General features: G+C 34.5%; 1 long non-coding RNA gene across 1 annotated transcript; it reads right to left on the bottom strand.

Annotated features, from left to right (window-relative positions):
• Positions 1-8,260: 8,260 nt before the first annotated feature.
• LOC111085846 lies at positions 8,261-12,267 on the bottom strand. Its single transcript, XR_002610626.1, has 2 exons — positions 11,778-12,267; positions 8,261-10,744 (listed from the first exon to the last, which is right to left on the bottom strand). It is a non-coding gene; the product is annotated as an uncharacterized LOC111085846 (long non-coding RNA).
• Positions 12,268-13,205: the final 938 nt, after the last annotated feature.

Genomic DNA, 13,205 nt, shown 5'->3' with positions numbered 1-13,205 from the left:
GGACGGTCAGTGTTTTTGTGTTCTCCTCCACACCCTACACAGGGTGGGGGAGCTTTACATGCGGCGGCCACATGTCCGTAGCGTTCACAGTTGTAGCACTGGCTTACAACTACCGCTGGTGTTTTTGTAGGTTCTACAGTGTACGTTTGATACCAGAGTATGATACCTCCCGATATATATCACACTATTCGTTGATAAAGAGTCGCCCGAGAGTTAGTGTTAGGTTCGTTTCGGCATCGGGCTTTAGGTCTTTGTAGACCTGGGAGGGTCAGGTGCATGTCTAGATTCTCGTCTATCATTACAAAATTAGGGACGGCTATCGCAAATAACCCTGGAGTAGTTTTTCGCGAAATTCAAAGACAAATACTTATTTAAACTATTATTTCATGCTTTTTACCTTTAATCATGCCCCTAATGGCTCAGTGGTAAGTCTATTGGCTTAAAACGCTAAAAAACTGGGTAGAGATAGCCGTGGTGGGTACAACACAGATAGCCAATTGTGTAGTTTTGCGCTAAACAACAAACCAACCAAACAACTTCTAATTATAAATTTAGTTTGATATAAAGCTTTAAAAAGCTAGTAATAATTTTTATTCACATTATTATGTTGTTTTTTTTTCTTTTTTTCCACTGAGTTAGTTTTTTCTCGTTGAATGGGATCAATTAAATGACATTCACGTATTTGATTTTTGTGTTACAGCTAAGAGAATATGGTGGAATATCTTTATATCTTATTACACCTGAATCTCTTATAGAGATGTATATAGTATTTTTAGTTTAATGAGACACATTTGGTGATCACGTGCTACGTTTAAAAAAAGCACGCGTGCTTCACGTTCACTTCTAAGACGTTGTTTTCCATGAAAGGAGATGTGTCTCACTATTGACGGGTTTCCCTGTTTCAGGGTCACAGGGCGTTGACCTAACACAGAATAAATGAATAGACGTGTATCCTTCCCTTATCAAATAATCTATTAAACACGTGTCTTGAAAATCGTATATAAATGGCAAGAAAAGCTATATTTGCTTAGTTTGTTAATCATATAAATTTTACTACCTTGTTAGTAGAAATACCAGTGGTGGTGTAATTTTGGTTTCAAAAAGTGTGGGAGGGGGGGGGGTTTGCTGTATCTGGGTGTGGATGAGGGTGTTCTGTGAAAAAAAAAAAAGTCACATATAATTATTATAAAACGTTCGGTACCTTGTATGTCCAATTAAAAGACATTCTATACCAAATAACTGTCAAAACAACTTTACGAAAAATGCAGGGGTTGTGTCCCCTCGCGTCCCACGTAAAAATTACGCCTATACTTGAAAAGTAATTGCAGGTTACACTTTAGAGAGTGATTAAGTCAACTGTCATTAAATACTATGTCACTATGAAGTTGTGAAAAATAAATAAAACATACTTCATAATTTTCTTTATTTAGTGTTACATAACGGGTGTTAAGAAACGTATAGTCTTATCTGGAAAGGTTTAGTTTCAACTTTTATTATTCATATGTTCATTGCTCTGTTAATACTGTCGTATTTTTAACTTCAAAATATAGGTTTAAACAGGCGATTCTCATAAGTTTGTGTGTCTGTTTTCGAGCATTATATCCAGGAGCAACATTTCAGATTTCAGTATGGGGTAGAAGCAAACTTTATTGTTTGTTCAACGGATAGTTGGACGCTCTTGGGTTTTTATAAGTCAAAAATAAAAATAAGTCTATTTTGCTAGTATTTCCTCTCATTATTTCATATATTATTTACAAAACTATTCAAATATCGCAAACTACACGTTTTATACAAATGTATTGTTTATAAAATTAACAAGTGGTATGAACACAAAGGTAGACAGTTGATCCCTCCACTAAATGGCGTTCATGGTCGTATCAAACCTTTTTGTCTCGGTTAACTGAAGAATATTGCGATTTCTTTTTCTTTTCCTAGTGCGGACAGTTCCGGTCATGTTATTATTGAAGAACACACTGAGGCGAGGATCGACCTTGTGGTAGTAGTTGTTGTATTTTTAGTGCAAAGCTACTCGTTGAGCCATCTGCACCCTGCCCATCGCAGTACGGGAATCCTGGATTTTAATGTCGTAAGTCTGTAAACTTTCCGCTGACCCACGGTGGTCATAAATAGAAAACACAAATAAAAACACGGACTGTTCGCCTGAATGTCCAAAATTTAATTCAATTTCCTGGTGTATGTTAGTGTTACAGATGTCGCTAGCTTAATGAAATATATTAAATAAAATACCACACATTAGAGTTTATGAATTATAATAACAACTACAAAAATTTAAGTGTTAATCTGAAGAAATATTTATTTTCATTAGTTTGCAGAAATTCGTAAAACGTTGCCACCAGGCAGCCTATGAAGGTCAAAACTTAAATAATAAAAATAAAGAAATAAAAAAAAACCTTGTTTTAGATACTTCTGTAATTCAATGAAAATATTTCATATATCATGTACTCACTTAACTCAAGCCAAGAGATAAAAAAAACGAAAAAATAAATTAAGTAACCACAAGAAATGCATTATAGATAATAAAAAGTGTACTTTGTATATTGAAACACAATGTTTAGTTCATAATGTATTTTTGTGCGACATCTGCTTAAAGGTCATGTCGTATATGTTCCATTGGAAATTTAATTAGATAAAATACGTGGATGTAACGTAACCTTTATTTTTCGCATGATATGTATTAATCTCATGTTTAAAAATGTATTTTTAGCCACGGCATAGCGGCACATTGAATGGCTCTGAATTTTTCAAGTATAAATTTTTAGCTTATAGCCCCTTCATCTATTGACCGATTTGACATCTAATTACAGTTATGAACTCAGTAGGTCAAACCCTTTCGATTGATATATTTGACCACGCCCAATGCCTCATAGATTAATTTACTCTAATCCTGCCTAAAATAATTTTAAATACCGCAGCTATTGAGGATTCCCTTTTGTTTCAATCAGAAACTAAATTTTCTAATGTGAACTACTGACCAAACGCTAGGGAATTGAGTGATACCCTTATAACGCACTCACAACTTAAAGTGGAGAATATATTGTGGTATCGCACGGATTTAAACCCGACTCATTAGTTCCAAGATCCAGAGCTCTACGAGTGGGCCACCCCACACTTTTTTTTCTTTCTTGTTCATCAGATATATTTTGAAATATTCTACACAGTTTTACTAATTTTGGTGAGTGTATTATACCTGTTGGATTTAACCAGCTTAGAAAAGATAAAAACGCATATTATATAACTAAAGTTAATTCTATGTAAATCACCACGAGAAATCGAAAATTTCATAGAATGCTCTAAGCTTAATCTAACGGATAGAACTTTCTCGTCAAGCATGGAAACTGATAGAATACATTTTAACCAGAGAAAATATTCAATATCCATATTCACTTATTGGTGTTCTTTAAACTGATAGCCAGGTTTTAAATCAAGGTAGAGTGTTATATTACCGTCAGGGAGCGCTACTAGAACAGGATTCAAAAGTGAATCTATTTTTAGTAGTTCTTCTATTTTGTTACATACACATTTTCAACTTGAAAATTAAATTAATCCATGTATGTTAAATTTGACAAATACCTACCACAAAGGGCCATCAACAGTAAAATATTAACTTGGAAGCCACCTTCTGGTGGCTCAGCGGTTAATCTGAGAGATTATAACGTTAAAAATCAGGTTTCGATATTCGCGATGAGCAGATAACCCAATGTGTAGCTTTGCACTTAACAACAAGCAAAACCTAGAAGTATCTTGAAATATGCTCAATGCAAGAGCGTATCACTGAGGTGACGTAGGGAACAGGCCCACATTGGAGAGTTCTCCTTCTCCCATCTGAGATATCAGATCTTTAAATTATCCCTACATTGTGACCCGAACTGACAAGAAAGTTTGTTGTTGTTTTTTTTTGGGGGGGGGGGGTCGAATGTATTAGTCACACTATGTAACTTGAACCGAAAAAAGAATCTCTAATTAAGTCAGACCTATCACACTTTCTGAGATGTATATAAGACGTTTGTGTGCCCTCCCTCCATACAGTGTGTATGTTGTATTATAGAAAACCTAATAAAGTTTTTTTTTTGTGTGTAAGGATGTGGTGTTATCTATAAATGTAAGTAACGTTAAGTTACGTCGAAGATAATAAATACTCAATAACAGCAATAATGGGGTGGAGGGGTTGGAAACCCCCATTAACATGCCCCTTGTTCCAAACTATCATCCCACGAAGTTGGGTTGAGATTGGACCAACGACCTAGGAGTGGTTGGATAACGGACAGACAAATAGACAGACGCATATTTTTATGCTTTATCTACATAGATATGTATATTCGTGTGTGAGTGAAAGGGGCTAAATAAAAACCGCGGGTATGATCTCGGTATTCTCGTTACAACCCTATTTTTCCATTGTTTCGTTTTGTTGCAGTGTTCCGATGTTCAGAAGACAGAATTCTTATGGAACCATTTTTGAAAGTTCAAAGTTCGTATAGCAAGAACTTAATTTCATCTTCACTCTTTGTCATCTTGTTACGACGGCTGGTGGAGGAACGTACGTGCCAGTCTCATGTCCAAATTTTCTCACCTTTATGTAGAATATTCATGGTAAGGAGATGGATAAAGATTATTATTATAAATTCACATAACGTTCAGTTTAAATGTTTTTTATACATGTGTTTGGCGATTTTTTTTAGTAAAGGTAAATAAAACACAGCACAGTGGCATTGATTAAATATATTGTAGTTTATTTCTGTCACAATAATGTTAAACATTTAGAGTGAATTTGTTCATTTAGCTCTTATGTCTTTAACGTGTTAACCTTTTTGGATGTTAATTGTTCTGTGTTTTAATGCTATTGTTTTCTATTGCTGTTGTTTTTCAATGTGTATTTGTCATTTTAATGTGTTTATATAAAATTATGTGCAGACTGTTCTCTACGTTAAATACGTTTGCCTTAAATGCGATCTTTCGACACACCAGGATTGTTGTTTAAGACACCTGTGTTTAAAAAAAGGTGCTCTACAGAGAGACGGACTTGTGTCATTCAGCTGTTATCCGATTAAGTCTCCTTTAAGCAATTAAAGCAAAATATTTAACGTGAATACGTTTTACATATTAATTTGCACCCACCCCCCTCAGTGGTACAGCAGTATGTCTGCAGACTTAAAACGCTAGTAACTGGGTTTCGATACTCGTGGTGAGCAGAACACAGATAGCCCATTGTGTAGCTTTGTGCTTAACTTCACACAAACAATAATTTATCTACGTTATGAGTTTAAAAAAAACAATTTAATATGTTATTGAAATTTATGTGCACTCATACATTTATCATTTGAAAATGTAGCTATATTTTGTACCCTATGTATTTAACAGTTGTACATATAATCAATATTTTCTTGTCAACTACAAAGTACCTTTAGTGAGGTGGCTATTTGCTTTAGGAACTTCTTCCTAATGTTAGGCGTCTTCAGACTAGCAATCTAAACTGTTCTCTTTTTCCTCGTTACCAAAACTGGTTCTGTTAGTAACATCTTGACTTTTTGGGCTTTGTATGTAAAAGCCTGTGTAGATTCGTTACTTGACCTCGTTCCACCACACGTATCAAGCTGTTTTTTTATCAGTTCGAGTTGAAGAGATTGACTAAAATGTATCACAAGCTCCTTGGGCATAGTGATAATAAAAAAAAAGTTCTGAAAGTAGCAGCATTCCCCTGAATACATGTTGTTGTTGCTTTAGGGGCTTTTAGAATGGTGTCAAACAGGGTACAGTAAATTTATTATGCCTAAACTTGGGTGTAGTTAACATAAGACACATCAGTGTTAACTTGTTTAATGATCTTTGCTGAGAGTTGCGTCACAGTGAATGCATTATACATGAACCCGGGCTCGGCTAATAAAAGTCATGTATATTTATTTCGGGATCCATACAATAACTATTATCACGTTATAAATCATGCAGTGATAACTTTACAAAAATATCAACCTCACAAAAACTTACTGGATTGCTGTATTTAAAGTATCATTCTATAAGTGTTTTTGTTTTGTTTATTTCCCTTGCACTGTGGCTATATATACATACAGAACGAAAGTCTGTGCTGACATTACCTGCAACATGATGATGAATTAGTTTTGAGTTTTCTCAACATCTATGTATTAACTTAGAAACAAAAGTATGTACAGTAAAAAAAAACCTTGCGAAAACGCTTGTACTTGATGTGTTTTTTCTCGTGAAAACACGTGTAACCCAGATTTTATGAGGATTAAAGACACAAATAAAACACCTATAACCTGTATTTTACAATTCATTTGTTTTATTATTAAGCACAAAGCTGCACAATAATTATCTGTGCTGTATCAAACCCCGAATTTTAGCGCCATAAGCTTTCAAGCTGTCAAGTGAGCCATCGAAGTGTATATTTTACAGGGATTAAAATGTTATAAGGATTAAAGCTTCAAAATTTGTATTTCTACAGTGCTTGTAATCCAGATTTTGTCTTAAATTTGATGTGTAGTTCAGACTTGATAGCGTTTAAAAGACTAAGTCACAGGATATTTATTTTACATCCTAGTATAAGCTGGAATGGATCACTATATCTACAATCAGATGTAAAATATTTAGGTTTTGACTGATGTAATCAACATAACGTTTTGTTAATTGATATATGTATAATAGTACTGTCTGTTGTATGTTCATGTGACTACTTCGCAGTTTGTGGATGGATCTTCCCCATAATTAGTAAGAAGGTTCATTAGATCCTTGCGGGGGTACATAAAAAATGTTAGTTTTGCATTTTGTGGTTTTTATGGGCGTTTTTTACAATTACATATAGGGTAAGCAATTTTTCACGTCCTAAGATAACCTTTCATTAATCACGAATTTGCATAACTTCCGTCCAGGGGAAGTTAGAATTATTATTCATACGTTTATTGTTTTACAAAATGTCTTTGAAACAGTTGCTATTTTACCTTATTTTATAATTCCAGTTACATTATAATTCTAAACTTTATGTGTAATTATTTGCAAGTGTGACCAAGCATTTAGACAAAGTTGCATTTAAAAAGTGTCGCATGTTTCTCCTAATTTTAACCTAATATAGAACTGAAGTGCTAAATAAAACGTGTTTGTCTGTGAGTTTCAGGTCAATTTTCAGAACGTTGTCTTTTTCTTCTTCTTAGTAATCGTGTAAAGACATACAGAGTACTGAGGGTTAATAGTAGTTTGTAAGAACGATGTTCCAGGTCCTGTGCTACTCTTGGAACAAAGTTCTCCATATTCGATCGTGCTTATTCTGATGACTCTGATTACACATGCTCAAAGTCGTAATTTTGATTGTGAAAAACTAGCAAGGTCAATCTTAGATCACAAATCTCGATAACTTTTCTACAGGATCCTCCACTGCACAAGGACGTCGACTTCCAAGTCCACGTGTAAAGAGACCAAAGTCACAAAGGTCAGTTGGAGCTGCATCTGTGAACTTGACAAGTATGTGATTGAATGATATTGCTATGATTCCAGATTCTTCAGCCATCTTTTTCATGAAGACAGACGTTGATTTTGGGTAGATGTGGCTGGAAGCTTGTGAGTGTTAACAGTAAGTACCACGAAATACGCGTAGCTTTATAGAAGTGGCTTTTCTTTCGTAATCATAATCTTCACTTTGCGGATGAGAGACTTGGTCTGCATCTGCTTGAGATGTAGTTTTGAAGTTAGCTTTCTTATTAAAATTTCTGCTGCGAAAGTTTTCCCGCTTCCACGAAGGACGCCCTCTAGTGACTCAGCGATAAGTCTGTTGACTCACGACACTAAAAATCGGGTTTCGATAACAGTGGTGGGCAGAGCACAGATAGTTCATTGTGTAACATTGCGCTTAACAACTAAATAAACCCATATAGAACATTATTCTTTTCTTGCTCTACGAATAAGCATGACACATATGCAATGTTTGGAATCAAATTAATAATTGAAATACAGTTTCATATTTGCATAATTAAAAGTTGATTACCGTCAACGGCTTCCGCTTACAAACTCCACATGTTTTGATGCCTTCTGCGCCATTTTCAGAAGATACTTACAAGACAATTGTTTCAATATTTAAACTCTCTGCATGTCACGAGGTATTATGTTTGTCAGTAAATCAAAATAATTTGCTAGTTATTTAGATAGTATAAAACCATCAATTCAATTTACATATTAAGCTGTACAAAATAATAGCCTATCTTTTCTAGACGTGCTTGTAAAATAATGATATAGATGGTAGTTCAGAAACATTAATTTATAGAAAACCTTTTGTTGTTGTCACGCCGCTACACCAAAACATCATGTCATATTAAAACACAGATTTCTGAATTTTATACTTGTATTCAATAAGCGTTGAAAATATGTTCTTTACAGGAATATTTAAGTAATCAGTTGTTACCAATTAAGTACATAGAGGTTGAAAGAGCAGTTAATAAACTTAGTAATAGTTCAACATTAGTTACCCCCTCCTTCCCAGTGGTTCAGCTGTAAGTCTGCAGGCTTACGACGCTAAAATTCAGGTTTCGGTACCTGTGATTGGCAGAGTACATATAGCCCATTGTGTATCTTTGTGTTTAACAACATCCAAATTCCCTCAATAATGTTAGTTAAAAATAATTTGCCAAAATCTGTTTATGAAAAAACTAAAACAAAAGAGACTAAGTTCACCTTATATTTCAGGACTGACAGGTCAATTATCTAAAGTTCAAATTTTAAGAAACAACAAAAACTTTAATTCCATCTTTAAACCTATGAATAAGATTCAAGAATTGTTAATGAATATCAAATATATAATACAGTTATAAGATAATACTGGGGTATATAAAATAAAATGTGAATGTGGTAGTACTTATAATAGTCAAATTTAAAGGACGTACAGATTAGAGGAACATAATAAGGGCTACGTAAGAAACTATAAAACAGAAAATTCAGCTATAGCAGACCATGAAAAAAAACAAAACACAATTATCTGGGACAAACTATAATTTTAGCTCAACCTCATAATATTACAACTTTAAATATCCGAAAATAATTGGAAATGATAAAATTTAAAACAGGGAAAGAAGAATTAAATCGAGATGAGTGGTCATCAAATCACTTCATTGATATATAGGACGTGACACATTGTAAACGTCGGCCAATGAAATGTAACCTGAAGAATAGATATATATTACGTTATGTAAGATTCAGAATCCTACCCGACCCTATATAAGAGCTGAAGATTGGTGCCCAGTGTTAGAATAACTTTCTCCTGACTGCTTGTATGTATTATGTGATTTGTAAATAAATTGATGTTTGTTCTTATTCGGCTTGTGTTTGTACAACTATTGAAAATAGTCATTCGTAGAAATACATAGCACAGAGACAAACAAAAACTATACGAATAAAAGAACAAAAAACTTGGTTGGAAAACCTCGTCACAAGTCACTTACACTTAACTTGAAGAAACCCACAAAATTCGTAATCTATACTTAACTTGAAGAAACCCACAAAATTCGTAATCTATACTTAACCTAGAGAAACCCAAAAGAGTCTTCACAATTCTAATTTTTATGCGATATTTTCCGTAATGTTAGCGCCGAAAATTTTGGAGTTAAATATTTTAAACACTTTACAGATGAGTAACTTACATACATCAAAGTTAACTCATCATCATCATGAATTCTTCTCGTTTAGCGCCTCAGTTGTTCTAAGTCTTTACATCTATCCAAAACTTCCATGGTATGTCCATGTATGTTAACCCTTACGTATCTCCAACAACCGGTAAGTTTACGGACCTACAACGCAATAGTTCGGGATTCGATTTCCGCGGTGGACAGAGCGCAGATAACTCATTATGTAACTTTGCGCTAAGAAAGTAACAACAACATACAATTTCTAAACCTAGAGTTTCCATCTGTCCTCTGGTGTCTCAATAGAGAGCAGCTAAGGTACTCTATTGTAAATGTCTTCACTTTTTCTAACATTATACATTCTTTGTAACTTATGTTTCACAAAGATCACTCGCTAATGTGTACAACTTTTTCATTGGACGATTCGTACAAACCCCATCTATTGTCGACACTGCGAACTAAGTAAAGTAATAAGCTGCGTTAGCGTTTCTTCCAACTGTGGGATTCTCTTTTCAGATGTTTAAACGTTTCCCCGTGACAGGGAACATTTAACTTTCTTTTGGTGCTATCCTTATCAATTGTGATACAGATGCAGGGCGTTTTCTATTTCAATTTTCAAAAAAGTGGCAACTAAAATTGAACCACATCTTTAAAAAAAATCACAAACTACTCACCGCTATTCCATACCTACTGAATAACTCATTTACAGCCAAGATTCACAGACTCCTCGCCGTGTTTACCAAACTTTTAGTTTAGATTCTATTTCAAATGGTTCTCACGTTATTCGAGATGCTTATTGTTGTACCACATACTTTTCTCTTCCTTTTGCTGAATTTACGAGAACAGTAACGAAACGGAAAGTCGAAACCTTTCGTACTATATTATATGTGTTTGAGATAAAGATATATTAAAATAACGCGTAAAACACGTTGTTTGTTTCAAAATCGGGCGTAGTGGATAAATCCAATTAAACTTCAGATGATGAAAAAATAAAAACAATTGAGGAAATGACAAACAGGACACAAACTTTAGTTATCTGTCCCTTCACAAAGTTACACTGATGACGCTATATCTTGGTGCGAGGCTAGGATAAAATACAGCTAAGCCAAATCCTGAAAGAAGAAGAATAGAGTAAGTACCGTGTAATATTACTCTAAAAGCAAAAAAAAAAAAAAAAAGATTTGTGATCTAAAATTTTATATAGTTATTTCGGCATCTACTAATAATCAGATAACCACTTGAAATTTAGTATTTTATTTTTTATCAGATCTTGTACTTTCTAATACTACCATTGAGTTGGAAAGAACTCGAAGATTTACTTTTATAGTACATCAGACTACGTCATTATTTCTTCATAAAATAAATTTTCAACTTAATTTTATTCAATCATTTTTATGAATAATTGGATAACATTTCTCTGTTACAGATTATAGTTTAACTGATATTTAATTATAACTTTCTAAGTCATTCACAAGGTGTCACTGGTGACAGACACGCGACATGTGAATTAATCAAGCGATATCATCAGAGTTTGTGAAAAAGTTAGGTAATAAAAGTATTTTAAACATGTGGTCAAAAGCAAATCTTTACATAAGTAACAGACACAGTAGTAGTAGTACAAAGTAACAGACATAGTATTAGTACAAATACAAGTAACAGATACAAAAATAGCAGTAGTACAAGTATAAGTAACATATACAATAATAACAGTAGTACAAGTATAAGTATAAACACAATGGTAGTAATAAATAACAAACAAAGTAGCAGTAGTACAAGTTTAAGTAACAGACACAGTAGTAGTAGTACAAAGTAACAGACATAGTATTAGTACAAGTATAAGTAACAGATACAATAATAGCAGTAGTATAAGTACAAGTACAAACACAGTGGTAGTAATAAATAACAAACACAGTAGTAGTAGTACAAGTTTAAGTACCAGCCACGATAGTCTTATAAGCTGTACTTGCTTAGGGCATATACGACGTTTTGGTCTCTGAGGAAGCCAAAAAAAAAACAGATACATCACTTTTTCTCACTCCTTAGGTAGATGCAGTTCATATAAACTTCCAAATAAGTACAGTCTACTCGGATAAAAACACACACACAAACTGAAAATACTTTGAAAGAAAATATAGTGTTAATTACCTTTGAGTCTATCGTTCCGTGAGAAAATCCAGTTTTAAATACTCTCAAGACTAGTACAAGTGGATGGGTGTCCTTGGGAGCTGTATGTTTAGTAAGGAAAACCTTCCCTTAATTTCGAAGCTCCGAACGCTTTCCCTGCTATTCTTCCTGCTTTCATTTTTCGGTATTTGACACGGTTTTTCTCCAGTACACTTAAATTTCCATGTCAAGAAAAAAAAAAGTGTATTGCAACAACTGCATTTCTAGCACTTGGAGAAAGACTGGCTGAAAACCACAATACTTATAGAATACCATTTATTGGCAATGTTTTATTTATTCCTAAAGCTTGCTTGCTGTATGAAACCTCAAAATACGAGGAATTCATATTTTTTGTTCACCAGTTTTCACACAACTGATCTTATACAAAGAAATCTCGAGTAAATCTTATAGTATCTCAGATTTGTAAAATTTCGACGCACTATAAGAAAAATCTGCCCAGTAGTTTCATATAGACGTAATATACGGCCATCAATGATGATAGAAGAGGCGTCACCAGTAAGGACCTCTCTTTATCAAGTGATTCCATCTGGAAACGTCCGCGGTTCCGTTAACAGGAAACTTCTGAATCCTTGAGGGATCCTCAGTTTTCCTCCTAACGGCAACGATTCTATAATTGGCTCCTCCGTTATTGTCCCATTTTTCAGCTCCTTCGCATTTATAGCACACACAGAATTCAACCACTTCGAACTTCTCCGCTGAGTAAGGTATGGAGACCGAAAAGGAAAAAGTATCAAAAGGCGACGCCAAATTTTCGAATCCGTTGGGAACATAATAAGCAGGTAAATCCTCGTGGCTCATCCACCTGTCAAAAGTAACTCTGATAAATACGTTTTTTTTATACGCGATGTTCTTCACTTTAATGGTGCCTGACAACTTATCGTCTTTAATTGTAACGTTCTCCAAGGAAACACACTGTCTTTCTAGCTTGTTCTGAAACTCAACTTGTTCTGAAACCGGTTGACGAAAGGTCACTTCCCAACTGATTACTGCCTGTGTAATCTGTGGCTGTATACGTTTAGTTATTTCAGCAAAAAAATGGTCTGTCCAGTGAGGTGGATAGTATGACCCTTCAGCCACAGTTTGTACGTGTGTTAAAGCCAAACCTTTATCATCTGCGAACCATACACGTTTTCTACCTTTACTGTTGTCCTGTTGATTATCGTGTCCAAGGACCGCCTCATCTCGTGCTATGAGACAAGACCGAACGGGTGGCATCTTGGATGGCTGAATACCATTGAATCTCGTTTCTTTACTGTGATGGCGATGGAAGGAGTGAATGACGAACCCAGTGGTGTTGAAACAGTCGGCGTGAAAGCTAGGAGAAAATAAGGTGGGCTGGCAGATGAGACCATCTCAAAGTAAACTATAGACTCTCTCTGTCTAAATGTC

Source organism: Limulus polyphemus, unplaced genomic scaffold (assembly GCF_000517525.1).
Source record: "Limulus polyphemus unplaced genomic scaffold, Limulus_polyphemus-2.1.2 Scaffold659, whole genome shotgun sequence".
In the NCBI taxonomy this organism is placed as follows: Eukaryota; Metazoa; Arthropoda; class Merostomata; order Xiphosura; family Limulidae; genus Limulus; species Limulus polyphemus.
The sequence above is the reverse complement of the archived record's forward strand: the minus strand, read 5'-3'. Positions and strand labels throughout refer to the sequence as shown.